Raw genomic sequence first — 20652 nt, forward strand, 5'->3', positions numbered from 1 at the left:
TCTCTAAACCTTGATACTTGCCTCATAAATCAGACCTCCTGTGAGGTTCTGAATAACTTTCAGGGGGCACATCCATGCAAGGATTTCAAAGCACATTACAGAGGTGTAGAATTTCCTCCCTATGTTTGGATAAGGCAACGAAGATTAAGTATCTTGCTCAAGATCTCACAGCAAGTCAGTGGCAGTCAGAGACTGAATCTAAGACTCCCCTCTGGGTCCGCTGATTGAACCACTAGACATGCTGACTGCCAAAAAAATCATTTGACTAGCTTTGCAAACCACAACTGTGCACTGTCTGCTTGTGTTATCCCTTTACATAAGAACTGAGTGAGACCAAAGGTCCATCCAGCCCAGTATCCTGTCTGCCAAAAGTAGCCAATGCCAGGTGCCCCAGAGGGGGGCAGGTAATGATCAAGTGATTCTCTGTCCTGCCATCCATCTCGACCCTCTGACAAAAGAGGCTAGGGACACCCTTCCTTACCCATCCTGGTTAATAGCCATTAATGGTCTCCTGGTCTTGTCTGTCTTGCCTATTGTAATCTCTTAGGAGCAGATGCTGTCTTATATTATGTGTTTGTATGGCATCTAGCACCTGATCTTGGCTGGAACTGTAGGTACTACTGTAGGTACTTCTGTAATACAAATACTAACAACTTTGTTTTTAAAAGCAGATTTTTAGACTCCTGTTAAGAGGTCTTTAGTTAATGTGTGCTGAAAACATAACATTGAATGTTTAATTATGTAAGCCTGACTGCCTTGAGTAACATAGTTCAAAAAAGTGTGCCATGAGCACATAATCAGGGCTAGCTTACACAGTCAAGGACAATGTCTGTCCTCCTTGACATTCAGGGTTTCCTCCAATCCACCTAAAATACAACTATTAGATTAACACACATATCAGACCAGTGCCACACCTACCTCAAAAGTTGCTGTGAAACAGAATAGTTGTCCTACGGTCAGATCTCCTTTCTGCTTTCCACCATATGATGCTGTGAGTTTCCCCTGCATAGAAACATCCTGTAAAAAGGCTTTTTGCTGGGGAGAAAACATCCAGATGGGTGAACCGAACAAAGCACGTGATCAAGAACTGTCTTGTATAAAAGCGCACAAGCATGGTGAAACAGGAGGGGAGAGAAACAGTAGCTTTTAAAACAGAACTAACGTCTAAATACAAAGCCTTCTTTATGACACTAGTGTTATGTTTATTTGCTTTCCTGTCTAACTTGTACTACAGAAAAAGGCTTCTAGTTTAGAAAGGGAGAGGAGGCAGAGCTTTCTACCCAGGGCACATGATTATGGCTACCATAGATCCAGAAGAGAGTACTAGAAGCACAAAGGGCTTGATCCATTCAACTTTTCCAATGAAGTCAATTAAACTTTCATTGACTTCAGTGGGCTGTAGATTGGAGCCTGAGCGAGCAACAGGAACATATTGAGAAGTTATGATCGCCTGGTAGCAGAAAAAAAAAACACATACCAAGGTGGAGCTATTATAGCTTTATGAATTAGGGCTTGGTCATAATAAATTGGTGCAAGCCAGAAGATTTGTGAAGTTCATTGAGACTCATATTGACAACTGTGTTCAACCACTCAGCTAGTTCCTGGGAAGTTAGCAGAAATTGGCTCTATGTGCATGTCTGAGAAAGAATAATACTCTAAGGGGAAACGTCTATTTCCCAAGCCAAAGACTATGGTAGTGAACTGCATCCATCCCTTGTCCAAATGTACAATGAACTTAGAACAAAAAGGGTATATTTTTCTCCAGCGCCATCTGTTTATCTTGTATGAGATCTTTTTCAATATCCTTTTTCTTCTTTTTCATCTAATTAATTGTTCAAAGTATCTGCAGTTATCCTAAAAATGAGCTGCAATTTATAAATGTAAGAACCAGGAAAAATGTTTCCACGAGAAATCTATGATGGAAGGATCTCTCTAGGCATTAGCTCAATTATGAATTGTTGACATGACCCACTACAGATTCAGGTGGTTACAGATTTTTAAGAAGTCTCATAGGAAATAAGACAAATATTTTTGTAAGCCTAAGGCAACTGTGTATCACTTTACCACAAAGCACAATAAACTTTTCAGCATATGCCTGTAGTTCATCATTCTATCACATTTCATGAATGATGCATATTATGATACTGATATTGGGCAGACAGATATTTATAGGAAATATGTCTCTGGTAATGAAACAATTTTGCATATCGTACTTTAATGTCATTACTGATCCAAGATGATTCAATATCTTGGCTGTTTATCCAGTACTTGATTCCCAGTCCTTATGATATTGGTGAGGACTGTGTATATCGCAGTTTTTGCTAGTTTAAAAAAAAAAAGGAAATTTAATTCAAATGATCTAATTCACCATCAGCTGGCAAAAGCCCACTTGAATTCAGTTAGTTTTTCTTATGTTAAATATCCTGACATATTGAAAAATCACATTTTATCTTATAAGATTGGTGCTCCAGCCATTATTATAAAAAGTAAAACAAACTTTAAAAATGAGGCATTTACATATAATTTTACAAGTGTGGGAAGAGAGATATGGGACAAGTGGGGAAAGTGCATGTGAGGAGATGGCTGGCTGGACATGGAATCTCACTCCTGGATCTTCAGAATTTCAAGGAGTAAGTGAGCATAGAAGCACCAGTAAACTCCAAAGAAAAAATAAATTTTCAGGGAAGTAAGGCACAATATTTGGGACTAGGGAGATTAACAGAATATCTGCTTTCTGGATCTTGTTTTTTTTTGTGTGTTTGTTTGTTGTTTTTGTTTTTTTTTTGTTGTTGTTTTTTTAAATGATGACTCCAAATGAAAACTGCAGATCAGAATCTGGACCCAAGTCAGAACCTTTTTTCAGAGTTCAGTGGGTTGGTGAGTGGGGAGGGGGCTGTGGGATAGTATTCTGCTCCAGCTATATTTTTAGTGTAGAGGGAAGAACTATTTGATGGGACAAGGAGAAAACACTAAGAATATTATGGGCTCTTGTCACAATGATGTTTTAAGAGTAACAATTAATAGTGCTGATTTCCAAAACATATAGGTTGACTGCACACCCTTTAGGTGGCATAAGGTCAGTTCCTACACATTTATGGAGCTCCAGAGCACTTTATTTTTTCTATTACTGCAGATAAACAAAACTAATTTTACAAATGAGCATTAACTTAATAAGCTGCATCCAGTGCACATAAAGAAATTACGAATGCCCTGCCTAGATGAAGGATTCTTCCTCTAGCAATACTAGTTTATTTTCTTCAGGTAGAAAAATAGGGCCAGTGGGTCCCAAAGGAAGATAACACTTTTTTGAAAAGCTGAGAAGGTCTTAATCAGTGCCTGTGCATTCAGTTAGAAGTGAACAGTTGATGGACCACTTAAAAGAGAAGAACCTAATAAATATTCTTCACCTCAGTGGTGGTTATTCAAATGTTTCTTCAAAGTGACCTGTGTACACCATAGGCTAGTGAGTTAAAGGTTCATCTTCTCAACCGGTGGCTATTTCTGTCTGAAAAAATGATCTCCTGCTTCAGAATTAAGAGACCAAAGGGCTAATCCACATGTATTGCTGTTAGCCTGTGGGCACTGAGAGCAAGATAAACAGTGTTAGGGAATTGGACATGGTACCTGTAATTTTGTCACATAGCCTATACATATCAAAATGAAGCTACTATGATTTTTTTTTTAACTGGGTTAGGGGTTGACCAGATACTTGACTTGTTTAACTGCCTGTGTGCTATGGTGAGGAGCTTTGAGAGAACACTGTATCTATGTTGTGCCAAGCAGTATAATTTACTGCCTTTATTCCAATAGCACCTACAATGTGCTAGGTACTCTTCATGAATGTAGGAAGGCATAGTTCCTGCCTCAAAGAGCTTACAGTCTGTTTATTTTTAGGGTTTTTTTATACTCATCGTTAAAGTATCCCATCCTATATACAATACACCACTTTCAGTATGAATCAAAAACTCACAGTTGGCAAGTACTCAAGCATAAGAGGTTGATGTTTGCTTTCCATGAGTATTTGAGAAAATAAAACTCCAATCCCCCCCCCCTTTGTTCATTTAATCAAAAGCAAAAGAGGTACAAGCATAGCTAAAGCCACCTTCTTTTTAAATTCAAATGAATGAAGTTTTTTGTCAAAATTCACCCTTCAACTCTACAGATAAAGCAAGACAAGTTCTGATCGATGACCTCTTGGTGAGGTAGGGAGCTGGAGAGGCAGGATAAAACAAAATGTTCCAATAGTTTATGTACGTGATCTCTCTAGATTAATGTTTTCTATAGCACCTCTCACCAGAGTATTGATGGGCCAGATTTTCAAAAGCATTTGGGCACCTAACAGTTAAGATAGGCACCTAGTAGGATTTTCAAATAGGAGTTGATTTCCATAAGAGTTATTTTCTCTTAAAATCCCACTAGTCACCTATCTACCTCTTTAGGTTCATAAATAAATTTGAAAATCTGGCCCAAAGTGCTGGTAACAACAATTTTTTAAAAAGAGTTTGTCTTTAAACTATCTTGTTTTTATACATTACGGGCCAGAGTCTGCCCTCCTCTCCTAGCTTCCTTATGTTGCTCAGGCAGAGGTGAAGCTCTGCTGGTTAATCTGGCTTTTCTGCCAACTTCCCTCCTCTCCCCAGCATTATGGGCCATGTTGGGAGCAGGGAGCAACATGCAGCTGTATTACACCATTTCTTGACTGCCAGATGGTGTCTTATGGCAAGTTGCTGTTATTTAAACTTGGGTTGGGGCTTTTGCAGTTTTGTTCTACAAAACAGCAGTGTTGGATCCCTGACAGCACTTTGCCCCCTCCCTCCCTCCCACACACACACATTTATGCGCTGTGTGAGTCTCAGCATAGAGGGACAACATAATCCATTGGTATATTTGTTTTGTCTGGGTTCCCCCCGCCATGCTCCCAAAAAAATGCTCTTAGTTATGTGAGTAGGAGAGAGGAGAGTAGTAGTGGAAGCCTGAAGAGAAGGCGGTAAAGTATGCATTGGAGACTACTAAACTGTTAAGCTGTGGAATCATTTCCAAAGGGCAATGGTGGAAGCCTCCTCACTTGGAGCTTTTAAAATTAGAGTGGAGAAAACTCTAGATGATACACTGTGGGGAATAATCCTGAATTGGCAGGGAGATGGACTGGATAATCAAAATGGTCTTTTCCAACTTTTATGATTTGGTGATGTTGCTCAAGGCTTTATGGGATGCATGTCACTCTCTGCTATTACAACTTCCAAATTTCCATCTAGCAGAATGATAAACCATGCTGTGCTCTGTGCTGCAGCACTAAAGCTTAGTAAAATACATTAGACCCCCTAAGTTCATCCCTGCTGTCTGCTCAATACGTGTACTTTAGGAAAATGCAATGGAACTGGCGTTTTCAGATGTATTTAAGAATTTGAGCAGAGCACTGTTTGAAATGAAGGACTCTTTCCTGTCCAACTTGCATAGTTTTAACAAACATTAAACTTTTTATTTCAATGTTTATATAACTACTCCTCCATAATTATTGCAACTATTAAGACTAATCATAACTTGTAATAGCTTTAAAATTATTAAGGACTTAAGCTTTATATAACCAGGCAAGAAATAATTACATTTTATTTCTTGTAAATGGAGTCATAATTAACATTTCTAATTTTAAACTTGAAATGAATGTTTCGATTTAAATATAAAATGGCATTAGTAATGACTAATTTTTAAAAGAGGAAATCAGATTTTTTTTTCAATGTTTCTGAGAGTTATCAAAGATGTTTTAATATATCAACTACTGACAAAACCCAACATGGATTTCTTATTTGTTTGTTATGAGGAGCAAGTATAAAATTATCAAGTAAACAACTAAGGTAGGAAAGAGTAAATATTGTAACAAAACCATACATGTGTCCAAATGCACAGGATATTTTACTGCTCTGACCTGGAAGAAACCTGTCTGCACTCTGGAAGATAGCTTATTGATTAAAGTGCTTAGATATAGATATTTTTGTTGTTGTTGTTGTTGTAGTGAAACGATAACCCTTAAAGTATGAGGTGAGAAGGAGTACTGAGGTATTGCCAAATGTCAGTCTGAGGTTTTATAGCATAGCAGGAATAATCAGAGGTTCACTAAATGAAACCCATGCAGTAAAAGAAGAACGGTGCTAGTCAAATTACAATCTATGAAGTATGTAGAATGACTAAAAATCTAACAGCTGCTTACAAACAGCAGGTGGGACCTGTTTATTTTTTGTTTTTTATGCTTTAAGCAGCAAAAGAAACTTACAAACAAAAGTGTGAAAGCTGACATATAAGCGAAAGGTCAGATGTTAGCTAATTTTAAGAACAGAAGTGGATAAAAAATAAATGCATACTCCTCCAATATATATCATATGCTGTTTTCAAAAGGAGCAACATTTTAAAAAGAACAAAAACTGGTGACTGAATGGCTCAAAGAACAAGAGTACTTGTGGCACCTTAGAGACTAACACATTTATTTGAGCATAAGCTTTCATGGGCTAAAACCCACTTCATCGGATGCATGCAGTGGGAAATACAGTAGGAAGACACACACACACACACACACACAACATGAAACAATGGGTGTTACCATACATGCTATAACAAGAGTGATCTGTTAAGGTGAGCTATTACTAGCAGGAGGGGAAGGGGGGAACCTTTTTGTAGTGGTCATCAAAATGGCCCATTTCCAGCAGTTGACAAGAAGATGTGAGGAGCAGTAGGGGGGGAAAATAAACATGGAGAAATAGTGTTACTTTGTGTAATGACCCATCCACTCCCTGTCTTTATTCAAGCCTAATTTAATGGTGTCCAGTTTGCAAATTAATTCCAATTCAGCAGTCTCTCATTAAATGGCTCCTATGAACTATAAATGGCTCAAGGGATTGGATTAAGTTTGGAATGTTTTGCTTCTGGTTCAAATCCAGTCTAGCACGCTTGAAATAAAAAGCTGTCAGCCAAGGTGATTACATGTCCTTCATGAAATGAGTTGGTGGTCTGTACAATTCAGTCAGAAGATTTTCATATCTGTGTTGGCAACCTCAGCAGAAGAATCAAGTTCTAAATAGATCTATAAACTGCTGAACAAATGCATCTTCCATTCTAGGGTTGAACAATGTAGGGAACATGGCTGTTTTCAATTTTTATTTTTTTTAAGTATAAGGAGGGGATTTTAGGGGATTTTCACCCTCACTAAATTAATCAGAAAAAATCCTTTAATGATACTTGAAGCAAAAATAATGTACATGCATTACCTCAGTTAAAGCATAAAGAGTTTTTAGGCAGCTGATTTAAACTGAATTAATAGCTTGTTTACTGTAATCCTATTACCTACAGTCCACAGTTTAAAAAAAAAAAATGATGAGATGAAATACATAGTGAGAGTTTATGGCTAAGACCTGTCAAATAACAGATTTTTCAATTGATTGGAAATTCTGAACCACCAAAATAAATTTTGTTTCAGGTTAAAGCAAAAATAAACATTTTCAAAATGTTCAGTGAATTGAAGCATCAAAAAATCAAATAATGGTTGAATTTTGAACATTTTTAAATATTTTACTTAAAAAAATAGAGAAATTTTTTACATGTAACTTTTTTTTTTTAAATCTTGAAACAAAACTAGTTGGGAGAAATGGTTTAGTTGCTTTTTTTCAAATAGAACAGTTGGGCAAAATGTATACAAATTTGTAAAATGTTTGTGTTGCTGAATATGCATTTTTCATATGCTCTAGTTATGGCCAGAATAATCTGAGTGCTTAGGTCCCTGAGTAGCCCCATTTAGTTAAATGTCTTTAGAAGCAAAACTCCCATCAATCTCCCACCCCCTTACCATAGAAGCATAGGGAAATAAAGCCCCAGTCTTCCAGTGAGCTTAGTGTGGGTAGATCCCTTCATCAGAGCTAATAAGATGGTGCAGGCCCTTGTGGTTGTCATTGCCTTAGTATCAGAGGGGTAGCCGTGTTAGTCTGGATCTGTAAAAGCAGCAAAGAGTCCTGTGGCACCTTATAGACTAAGAGAAGTTTTGGAGCATGAGCTTTCGTGGTGAATACCACTTCATGGATGCAGGTATAGAAATCAGGCAGGTAATATAGCAAGTAAAAACAGCTGGAATAAGAGGTAGTCAATCAGGGAGGATGAGTGCTCTTCTAGCAGTTGAGGTGTGAAAACCAAGGGAGGAGAAACTGGTTTTGTAGTTGGCAAACCATTCACAGTCTTTGTTTAATCCTGAGCTGATGGTGTCAAATTTGCAGATGAACTGAAGCTCAGCAGTTTCTCTTTGAAATCTGGTCCTGAAGTTTTTTTTGCTGCAGGATGGCCACCTGAAGATCTGCTATTGTGTGGCCACGGAGGTTGAAGTGTTCTCCTACAGGTTTTTGTATATTGCCATTCCTAATATCTGATGTGTGTCCATTTCTCCTTTTCCGTAGAGACTGTCCAGTTTGGCCGATGTACATAGCAGAGGGGCATTGCTGGCATACGATGGTGTATATTACATTGGTGGACGTGTAGGTGAATGAACCGGTGATGGTGTGGCAGATCTGGTTAGGTCCTGCGATGGTGTCGCTGGTGTAGATATGTGGGCAGAGTTGGCATCGAGGTTGTTGCATGGATTGGTTCCTGAGTTAGAGTTAGAGTTACTATAGTGCGGTGTGCAGTTACTGGTGAGAATATGCTTCAGGTTGGCAGGTTGTCTGTGGGCGATGACTAGCCTGCCACCCAAGGCCTGTGAAAGTGTGGGATCATTGTCCAGGATGGGTTGTAGATCCCTGATGATGCATTGGAAGGATTTTAGCTGGGGACTGTATGTGATGGCCAGTGGAGTCCTGTTGGTTTCTTGGGTTTGTCTTGCAGTAGGAGGCTTCTGGGTACACTTCTGGCTCTGTTGATCTGTTTCCTTATTTCCTCATGTGGGTATTCATCCACGAAAGCTCATGCTCCAAAATTTCTATTAGTCTATAAGGTGCCACAGGACTCTTTGCTGCTATTGCCTTAGTATTTACTATTGGGCTCAGCAACATTAAAATAATAATAATATTTAAGATTTTAACTTTGGTTAGTTCATATTTTGTCTGTCAGAAAATACTGGTTATCAGACAAATTCAAGTCGTTCAACTCTCTAACAGCTCCAACCCTGCAATCACTTATGTATCTGAGTAACCTTACATTTAGAAGTTGTCCAATGGGACCAATGGTGTAAAATTACGTACGTGCCTGATAGGAGCCAAAGAAATGAAACAAATTGAGGAATAGATGGGAGAGTTTGTTTGTTTTGTTTTTGTTTTTGTTTGGAAGGTTCATAGGAGTCAGAAATAAATCTAAAGCTAGAAAATGATGTAGCCCTAGGAGTTGCTTGTTTCATTTATTGTTTGTGTGACTTTTTTAAAAAGAATGTTTTCAGTACTGTATTGTCAAAGGTTTTGATACCTACAAAACAAACAAAACCTAATATAGACTGTAGCCTGGCAAATAAGGTTTGGTGCAACTGAAATCCTGCTATAGAAGACATTCTCTGAAGTAAACTTTCAACACAATTCTCATGGATTTAGCGACATAATTCCTATTTAATACTAATGGTTGTAGTCACACTAAACATTCCGAAGGATAACACTGAAAATGTACCCCCTTGTGTTCATGATCACTTTTGCCTTCTAAAGTGTGTGCTTTTGATGTTCTTAAAGCTGTCCAAATCTTATTGCATTTCTCAGAAGAAGGTAGAGTCTTGTTACTTGTTAAGAATTATTAGGATTTTTTTTTTAGATTGTTTCCTTATACAGCGCTCAGAGTCCTCCAGTATGAGCATTAAAAATGTTTATTAGTATAATCACTTAAAGGTCACACATTCTCTCTCTCTATCTATCTCTGAATCTGTATTCTAAAGCTAATAAGTTTGTTTGTGTGTTTTTTATACGTATTGAAGGGTGTGCCTATTACTTTGTCCTTTTGTGGACATTTGTCTGGAAGTTGAGAAGCTAAGGGATTGCTACTTTTTATGGTCCACCTCCATTTGCTAAATGTGAAAAATATTGGTGATGTAGGGCCTGATCCTGTACCATTGGAGAGGAAGCAGGGTAAATCCCTTTCCCCCACACAATTTTGTTCCCACAGATATTAATGGCATAAATCCCATTGGCTTCATTTGTACGGAATCTAGCCTTTGGGGTAAATCCAGCATTTCACATGGTTCACTTAAGAAGCTAATATACAACGAATCTATTCTAAATTATTTGAGCTGTTCATGCTTGAAGACAAACAGGAAGACTCTGATCCTGCAAACACTTGTGCTGCATGCATTTATCTTTAATGTAAATTTGCTTTAAATGACTTCAGTGGAATTACTCATAGGAGTAAAGTTAAACACTCGTTACATTTATTTGCAGGATTAAGGCCTAAATCAGGACTCTTGTTGTTCTTCTGTTTCATACTTTAAATGTGAACATAAATAATGACTCACTAGTAAACTGAGAAAATCCAAAATGGAAGATATGCATGGGTTGGCTTACCCTTACCCATTCACATATCTACTGCCTCAATTTTCCCCTTTGTTGGGCTCCTGAATAAATGTATGTAAACTTGTGTGAGTCAGGCAACAACCCCTTGTTTATTAGCAAAACATAAGTTAGTTGGCAACACAAGTACAAACCTTCCAGCCCTCTTTCCCAGATTCTACAGCTCTTTCCCCAAGCTGTCTCTCCCCTAAAGTCTGTCCCAGCTGAGGGTTTTTCTCCTGCTCCCTGCAGGTATCTCCTGCCATACCTTCTGCTTAGGTGGTACAGAAAGCCACTCCCAGCTGTCTAAGAGCTCCTTCCCCAGCCCACGGGTCTCTTCTCTTTGTCTTTGGACAGGCTCCCTCTTCCAGTAAGTGCAACCTCCAGCTGCCATCACTGAACCCTTAGTCACCAGACTCAGCCATAGGCCAGAGCCTTCAGACGGGGCACTGGGATATGTGCATGAGCTGAAGGACTCCCTGCTAGAGGGAGAAAAATATAAAAAAAAACCCCAAAAACTTTGATCCTGCAAAGATATGCTCAACTTTGTGCACATCAGTAATCCCACTGAAGTCATTGTAATGAGTCCCATATGGAAAGTTACTCATGATGAAATCTCTGCAGGATCAAGCACATAGAATATGTCAAAGGAAAATGCTCAAACTGGAAGAAAAACTCATCTGAAAATGCCTTGGGCACCTCTGGAGGGCAGGGGGAGAAAAGCAGAAGGGTGAAGATCACTTTCATTTTGCTTCAATGCAGGATCATGTTACCATTAGAGCAGGTCACATTTTTTTGAATAAAATCTTTTCCCACTGAAAAATGGGATTTTGTTTGGGGTGGGTAGGAAAAGATTAAAAAATATTCAGTATTTAGAAAACTGCAATGTGAAATTTTTGAATTGAATTTTTTTATTCCATCTCACGATTTAGCAATCAAAATATTTTAGAAATTTGTTGCCCTTTTTCCCTCTCTGCTAAACATAATACAATAATTATCTAGTTTAGAGTTATGTGAATAACTGATTTTTTTCCCAGTTCGATGATAGTTCAAAAAAATTGAAAAAAAAAACTTGCTGGTTGAACCAAAACTGAATTTTTAGTGAATCAAAAAAGTTGGAAAAACTCTTTTTCAGGTCACACAAACATTTTGGATATTTATTTAAAAAGTAAAAAATGTACTGGATTCATGGAAACAGAGGAGATGGTGCTTTCCCTTCTTATACTATTTAGCCCGGTACTTATGGCACCCATCCACGTTGTGAGAGACCCAGGTTTGAATCTTTGTTTGGGAGCAAGGACTCAAACCTCAAACTTATCCTTCTCAGGTAAGGTAAGGTAACCTTGCTGTTTTTTGTTTTGAGGATTTTTACAGGAGGATAGTGAAGTATCCCAATCATTCCTGTTGAAGCTGTTTCACTTTGTATAAATAAATATTCACTGGTGCAGGGGCTGGAACCCCAGCTTTTCCCATCTCCTAGGTGAGGGTCCTATCTACTTGGCAATATAGGGTATTTTGGACTGGATCTCTCTCAATCTCTCCATTGAAGCTGTTTTTAAATACTTTAATATTCATTGGGTTAGAGAGAACAAGTGATAATGATTTTGTGGTTAGGACACTTGAGTGGGATGTGGTGCACCTGGATTCCAGTTGCTGCTTCATATTGGGGACCCTCATACTAGTGAGGGCCGTATTCACTGGGCTATTAAAAGTCTAGTTTTAGCCCCATCTCATGTGAGTTGAAAAAAGATGTTGTGGTCAGGGTTCAGCAATCTCATTATAATGTTGCCTTTTTTCTCTTATCACCCCCTATAGTTCCTGTGACTATTGCCAACTGATTGTGGCACAATTCTGTGTGTGGAGCAGTGGTTTTACAACATAAGAATGGTGAGACCAAAGGTCCATCCAGCCCATATCCTGTCTGCCGACCAGTGGCCAATGTCAGGTGCTCCACAGGGAGTGAACCTAACTGGTAATGATCAAGTGTTCTCTCTCCTGCCATCCAGCTCCACCCTCTGACAAACAGAGGCTAGGGACACCATTCCTTACCCATCCTGGCTAACAGCCATTAATGGATTTAATCTCCATGAATGTATCTAGTTTTCTTTTAAACCCTGTTATAGTCCTAGCCTTCACAACCTCCTCAAGCAAGGAGTTCCACAGGTTGACTGTGTGCTGTGAAGAAGAACTCCTTTTTGTTTAAACTGTCGCCATAACTTTATATTAGGTGCCCCAATTCTATATGGGAACAATAAATAATTCTTATATCACTTTCGCACACCACCAGATGTAATACAATCTAGCAATCCCCCCTTAGTCTCCCTTTCCAAGCGAAAAGTTCTAGCCTAACTCCCATTCAAACCCTAATCATTTATTCCCCTCTCTGAACCTTTTCTAGTGCAGTTATATTTTTGAGACGAGGAGACGCATGTTAGCAATATTCAGAGTGGCTACATGATTATATAACAGCAATAAGAAGTCTCCATCTATACTCTAACCTTTTAATGATTCTAACATCCGTACTTGATGCCATGCACGCTGTGTGGATGTCTTCAGAGAACTATCCGATGACCTTAAGATGTGTTCGACTAGCTGTAGCTAAATTGCCCATCATGTTGTTGTATGTTGGTATTTTCCAATGTGCATTACTACATTTATCCAATTAAATTTCATTTGCATGTTGCCCAGTCCTTAGTGTAAGATCTTTTGAAGTTATTCACAGTCTGCTTGGTCTAACTATCTTGAGCAGTTTAGTATGTCTGCAAACTTGCCACTCACGTTGTGTACCCTTTCTCCAGATCATTATGAATAGTTGAATAGGACTGTCCTAGGACTGCCCTTGGGAACACCAACTGGTTATCCCTCCATTCTGAACATTTACGATAATTACCCTTTGTTCGTATTAACAGTTTCAATCCAGGAAAGGACTTCCCCTTATCCAGACAACTTAATTTACGTAAGAGCTTGGGTGGTGACCTTGTCAAAGCTCGGAAATCTAAGCACTATGTCCAGGATCCTCTTGTCCACATGTTTGTTGATCTTCAAAGAATCAAAGATAGTAAGACATGTTGACTTTGCCTTTGCGCACAAGTTATGTTTCAGGTTGACAATTTTTTTTACTATGTTTCAACTAATTGCCCAGTACTGACATTAGACTTACCAGTCTGTAAACTGCTGGATCACCTTAGAGTCTTTTTAAATATTGGCGTTACGTTGTGCTCTTCCACGTCATTGGGTCAAGAAGCAGTTTAAAGATAGATTACAATAGTGAGTTAATAGTTCTGCAATTCACATTGATTCTTCAGAATTTCTGGGTAAATGCAATCGGTTCCCATTCGTTAATGTAAGTTCAATATAAATTCCAAAACCTCCGACAGTTTCAATCGTGACAATTCTAGATTGTAGCACAAGGTACGCTCAGGTGGAGCTGCCCTAGAATCCTCATCGCGTGTAAGACTGAAGCAAAGAATCGTAGCTTTCTGCCCCAAGACTTACGTCCTTAATGCCCTTTTGTATCTCGATCATCCAAGGGCTACTGTTTTACAGCTTTCTCTCTGAGTCACGAAAAAATTTTGTTTATCCTTGGATTTTTTGGCTAGCCGTTCTTCAAACTCTTTTTTGGCTTTTCTTAATACATTTTTACACTTAATTTGGCAGTGTTTATGCTCCTCGTATTTACCTCACAGGATTTTCACTTCCACTTTTTAAAAGATGCCTTTTTATCTCACTGCTTTTTGTACATGATTGTTAAGCCATGGTGGCTGTTTTTTCAGTTTTTACTGTGTTTTGTAATTTGGAGTATACATTTAAGTTTAGCCTCTATTATGGTGTCTTTGAAAAGAGCCCATGCAGCGTGCGGGGATTTCACTCTAGTCACTGTATCTTTTAATTTCTCTTTAACTAATCTCATTTTTGCATAATTCCCCTTTCTGAAATTAAATGCCACAGTGTTGGGCTGCTGAGGTGTTCTTACCACCACAGGAATGTTAAATGTTATTATATTATGGTCAGTATTTCCATGCGGTCATCTTTTTCTTTTTATAGTGAGGGCCAGTTCTCAGCTGTGGTAGATTGGCATAACTCTATTAAATTATCTCTAAAAGATTTGCTTTAGCTGCACTAGAAGTTACAGGCTTGATGCAGGAATTACTGGTTGAAATGTTATAGCCTATGTTGGGTAGGAAGTCAGACTAGATAATAATATAGTTCTTCTGGCTTTGAAATTTGTTAATAAATTTAGGTTTCTGTTAAACAACATAACATGGGTGGGATCAATGCAGACTTCCAACACTGCCTAACCAGTGCCCATACACACACATTGCACTGGTTTAACTACATTGATGCAACTTCGTTATGCGAACACTCTTTACTCAGTTTAGCAGTGCATTATATCAAAACTAGCTTAACTGATATTAGCCTGACTAAAACAAGACCGAAGGGGTTTGAACCAATTTTGCTAAATAGATTTAGAATCTGATCTAGTTAAGTCAGGGCAATTTTGGGGTGTTGAAAAGCCCTTTGTGAGAACTGCCTCTACAAGTGAGAGGATAAATAAGCTTCCATGCCAGCTGAATCCTTCGCTTCTCTGAGACTGCCAATTACTGCCAAATGGTGTGTTCTGTGATGTGAACACCTGTCTGCTAGGAACTGGAGTTGAGACCATGAATTTATTTTGCATATACCAACAAAAAGCTATCAGATATTTACAGCTCTAGGTGACTATTAGCCTGGATTGGATTTGAACTGATAGCCCAGAGGTGAAACACTCCATCTCTCTTTGCCATACCAATCCTAAAACCTTTAGGAATCCCTTAAGGCTTGCTCTTTAATGTGACAACCTTAATGGATGAATGGCAGTAACTTCACAAACTCTGAAAGCCTTGTTTGCCACCAGGCAATACAATAGCAGTAGTTCAATAGAGCCATAAAAATGAACTATTTTGGTGACTTGCTTTTGACTAGGTTTTCTACAGTAAAAGCTCATACAATGAATGCTAAACAAAATAATAGTTCTATTTAAGAAAAAATAGTGTATTGGCAATGTATTTGTAATTCTGATTTTCATTTTATATTTTACAGAGGGCCTAATAGAAAGTCCAGTGAAGTCAATGGAAAGACTCTCACTGACTTCAATTAGTCTTCGATTAAAACTTAAGTGTATTGGGCAAATGCTAATGCTATTAAAACACAACCCCTCCCAAATCGAAAAAAAATCTGACAGGTTTGAAAGTGTAATCACCCACATTTCCTTGTATTTATGACAATAAAATCTATCATTCCCACCCACCTATTATTACACCTGCCAGTTGCCAGTAAAAAATCTTTGAGTACTAGCCAGTCAAAAAGTAACAACATAGAAATAAGCTAAAATATCCATGGAATTAATGGAGTTGGTTTAATTTGTTTTCTTAACCTGTATAAAAATTGAAAACTAGATATTTAATAAGTTTGAGTACATATAGTCTCCAAACTAGTCTGTGAGAATTTAAAAAGTATGTGCCTATATATTTCATTTACCATCAGTGCTTGCCCCTAAGTTGGAACTTGCAGTCCTTCAAAAACCTTATTATTTTACTATTTAATGAATACTAATGATTTATGTTATAGGACCTCAGAGTAAGTCCTGGTCCAGGACCCCATTGTGCTTGGTTTTGTACCAATACAGAACAAAGAGACAGTCCTTGCCCCTAAGAGTTTACAATGCATTGTGATCATGAATGGTCATTAGGCCAGAAAAAGTGTGAGAATGATTCTACAGCTGGGTAGTTAGGGTGGGAGAATCAAATTCAAAACCCTGCTCCAATGACTAGATAATTATTTATACAAAGTGGAAGAGCTTCAAAAGAGAGCTTGAGAAATGCCTGTAACCCAGTGGCTAGGGTCTCTCACCTGCAATGAGGGAGACCCAACTTCAAATTCCTTCCTATCTGACAGAGGGGGAAATTGAACCTGGATCTTCCAGGTAAGTGTTCTAAAGACCAGTACATCTGTTATATGACTCCTACTTGAAAAATCACAAAATGTTTGGTTAATTATTTGGTTAATTCCACAATAATTTTACAAATCATGTATGCTTGATCAAAATTATATTTTTTGGTGAATAAACTAAACTACATTTAAAAAAAAATGCATTTTGCTCCAGTTGAAAGTGGCAGAAATGGGAGAGAGAAGCCCAACACTCCTGCCACTTTCTGATCCATAATGAGGAGTATGTAAAAGGAGAGGCCTCCAAAAGAGATGGATGCTGCAGAGGATATGTCAAACTAAGGGATCCAGGTCTCTCTGAGAGCCAGCAGCAGATAGAAGTAAGAGAAGAAGAGATTCTGGATGACTGAATTTTTTTTTTTTTTTTGGTAGAGATGGAATGGGTGTTCCGAAGACCCCAAGAGAATGGGAGAAGAGAGGGCAAAAGGAAGGGGATGGACATGAAGTTAGGAATCGTGGCACAAGAAGGGCAGAGTTAGGGTGGAGAGGGGAAGGATGAGGTTGCTAGGGTAGCATTTGAGTAAATATCACCAGAAATGAGGAGGAGGATGTGGATGTGGAATTTGGATTGTGTGGTGGGGAGGAGGAGGAGGCAGTTTGGTATGGAGAAGGGAAGAGGAGCAGATATAGCTTGTAGGAACTGTAGATATATGAGCATCCTGAGAATGGGGAAAAAATGAAGCCAGTGGTGGAGAAGGTGAGGATGAGAAGGAAGAGGACAGATGCTGTGATGCAGAAGAGGGGTATGGCGAGAGCCATGGGTGAGTGGCAGATGGACAAGGGTCCATATGCACTTTGAATGTTAAGTCTAGAAGCTCGTCTCAGGCAGCTGTAGAATATTGTTTCACTGTGCTTGGGAGCATTGTCTCAGGTCTGATACTGGAAGGATCTGGGTTAGAGGTATCCCTGGAATGCAAGCAGGTGCTTTGTCCGATGCTTGCTGAAGTTTCCCTTCAGGTAGCTGGAATTGAATAGCAAACATCAGATTTAAATATGATAATCATTAGGGTGGAATGGCTGGGGAGGTTATTATTTCATCTAGTCTCGTTAAGATGCAGGTCATTTTTATTATCTATAATAGTTTGGTTCCCTGAATGCATTGCTAATCCTGATATAATTCAAAATGCTGAAATATCCAACATTTCTATTACTACTACTAAATGGAAAATAAACAATTCTCTCAACCTTTTTAATGTTGGGTCCTTGAGTGGTTTACATCAAGCAGTCATAGGACCTCTTTCTAGCTCCCTTGTATCATTATTTTGAGCTTAATTTGCTCTGTCTGAAAGCTGCCCTGACAAAATCACAAGCCTTGTAATGGTATTAGGGAAACAAATTACTCTGGAAGGCCAATTAAAGATCATGCAGATTTTCAGTGGGGATGTCAAAGGTTTCTTCCCCACTTTGAACTTTAGGGTTCAAGAAGTGGGGACCTGCATGATCACTTTTAAGCTTAATTACTAGCTTAAATTTGGTACGCTGCCACCAGTCAGAAGTCTGTGTCTGGCACACTTCTGTTCCCCCAAAACCTTCCCTGGGGAACCCAAGACCCAAACCCCTTGAGTCTTAAAACAAGGAGAATTTAACCATCTCCCTCCTTTCCCCACCAATCCCTGGTGAGTGTTAGACTCAATCCTTGGATTCTAAAACAAGGAAAATCAATCAGCCGTGTCTTAAAAAGAAAGTTTTAATTAAAGAAAGACAAGAGGTAAAAATTGATCTCTTTGTAAAAATTTCAGGATGGAAAATGCTTTACGAGGGTACTCAGACTTCATTAGACTAGAGGGAACTCCCCCGTCCCCCAGCCTGAGATTTAAGTTACAGCAAACAGAAGTAAAAATCCTTCCAGCAAAAAGACACATTTACAAGTTGAGGTAGAACAAACATAAGACTAATCCTGGCCTGCCTAGTACTTACTATTTGGAAACATTGAAAGACTGATTCAGAAAGATTGGAGAATCTCGGAATGATGCCCGTTCCTCTCAGTCACACCGAGAGAGCGAACGAACCAAAAAAGAGCACAAACAAGCGACTTCCCTCCACCAAGATTTGGAAAGTATCTTGTCCCCCTATTCGGTCCTTCGTCAGTGTCAGCCAGGTTCACTGAGCTTCTTAACCCTTTTACAGGTAAAAGAGACATTAACCCCTAACCATCTGTTATGACAAGGGGCGGGAAAAACCCAGCCATTTAAAAAGTATTGGAAACTAGCTTTTAATGCCTCCAAAATCTTGTAATAGCTCTCCTATAAGAAACCAACCAATGTATTTGGTTTGTACACATTGGACACGAAAGCTGACTTTTAAAGCTGCATTTGGAAAAGAATATGCATAAAGGAAACTAATATGAACATGGCCTTCAAAGGTGATCTAGCGTTGTATAATACAACTGCTCAATACATGAAACCCAACTGAGCAGGCATCCTGCATACTAAATCTTGAGGTGTGCAGTTTTAATGCCACAATGAGAATCATTAACTGGAACCATTACAATCACACTCAGTCGGTGGTGGCCCACTTCTAACTCTAACGTAAACCTCCCCCTCAAATCCAGCAGGCCACACAAGCTCATTAGTAACAATTGAGCCATTGCCCAATTACTCTCGAATTTCAAAATTTTTCTGAGCATCAGACGTGTAAAGCTCTTAGGTCCTCATTCAATCCTTATGCACACCGGAAAAGCATTCTATCTGCAGTTACATTATCCAGAGTGCTGAAACTGGCCTTCCTTCTGGCAGGGATGGCCTCAAAATAGGGTGAGAATAGCCAGTAAGACCCTACATTAACTTTGAATGTGAGCGGCCAAGTGATATTAGATGAATAACTGGCAACATTCATTTAGTTCATCGTCCATACTTGAGGAGGCCATAACTATCATCTCAGAGCCATTTTGGGGATCTTCCCTGTAAAATATACAGCCAGTGAATAGGTTCTGACAACTGCTTGTCCCTTTCGGCTGCAAATTCGAAGAATTCAGGATAAATGCCGTACCAGCAGATTTTCCATTTCTTCTACAGTATTGAGGGATGATAGTGGTGAAATAATAAGATCTTTGTGACATTTAGAAGAGCTCTTTCTAGCCTTTCTGACTAGTCATCTCATCAGTGGGTTTGATCTTTGGAATTACAGAGACCGTCTTGAGGTGGTTCTATCATTTTAGCTTGATGATTCTTACTGGCGTCAATGACTCCAAGCCTACAGTAGATGCTAGGTTATATGAGTGGAATAAGTCAAGACCCTCCACTGCTTATTCGTCTCTTACAGCAGGCAGATTTAAGATTACTTCTTGGTCTTGCTCTGTCTGGATCACCAGTCTTTCATGTTCTTTGAAGAATGAAGATTTACTCCATGGGTTTGATTCTTCATTGAAAATCTCTCTCTTGTGGTTTAGATATGAAGACCTGCATGTGAACCCCTGAACTGAATTACCAGCTTAGATCTGGTTTTGCTGCCACCACTCCCAAGTACTAACTCCCTTCCCTGGATAGTCTTGAGAGACTTCTTCACCAAGTTCCTGGTGAACACCGATCCAACCCCTGGGATCTTAACACAAGGAGAATTTAACCATCTCCCTCCTTTTCCCCCCACCAATCCCTGGTGAGTTTAGACTCAATCCCTTGGATTCTAAAACAAGGAAAAATCAATCAGGTTCTTAAAAAGAAAGCTTTTAATTAAAGAAAGACAAGGTAAAAATTATCTCTGTAAAATCAGGATGGAAAATGCTTTACAGGGTACTCAGATTCATATAGACTAGAGGGACTCCCCCCTCCCCCAGCCTGAGATTCTAAGTTACAGCAAACAGAAGTAAAAATCCTTCCAGCAAAAAGACACATTTACAAGTTGAGGAGAACAAACATAAGACTAATCCTGCCTGCTATTACTTACTATTTGGAAACATGAAAGACTGATTCAGAAAGATTGGAGAATCTGGAATGATGTCCCGTTCCTCTCAGTCCCGAGAGCGAACGAACCAAAAAAAGAGCACAAACAAAGACTTCCCTCCACCAAGATTTGAAAGTATCTTGTCCCCCTATTGGTCCTCTCGTCAGGTGTCAGCCAGGTTCACTGAGCTTCTTAACCCTTTACAGGTAAAAGAGACATTAACCCTTAACCATCTGTTTATGACAAGGGGGGGAAAAAACCCAGCCATTTAAAAAGTATTGGAAACTTATCTTTAATGCCT

The sequence above is a fragment of the Chelonoidis abingdonii genome, chromosome 6, assembly GCF_003597395.2.
Source record: "Chelonoidis abingdonii isolate Lonesome George chromosome 6, CheloAbing_2.0, whole genome shotgun sequence".
Taxonomy (NCBI): Eukaryota; Metazoa; Chordata; order Testudines; family Testudinidae; genus Chelonoidis; species Chelonoidis abingdonii.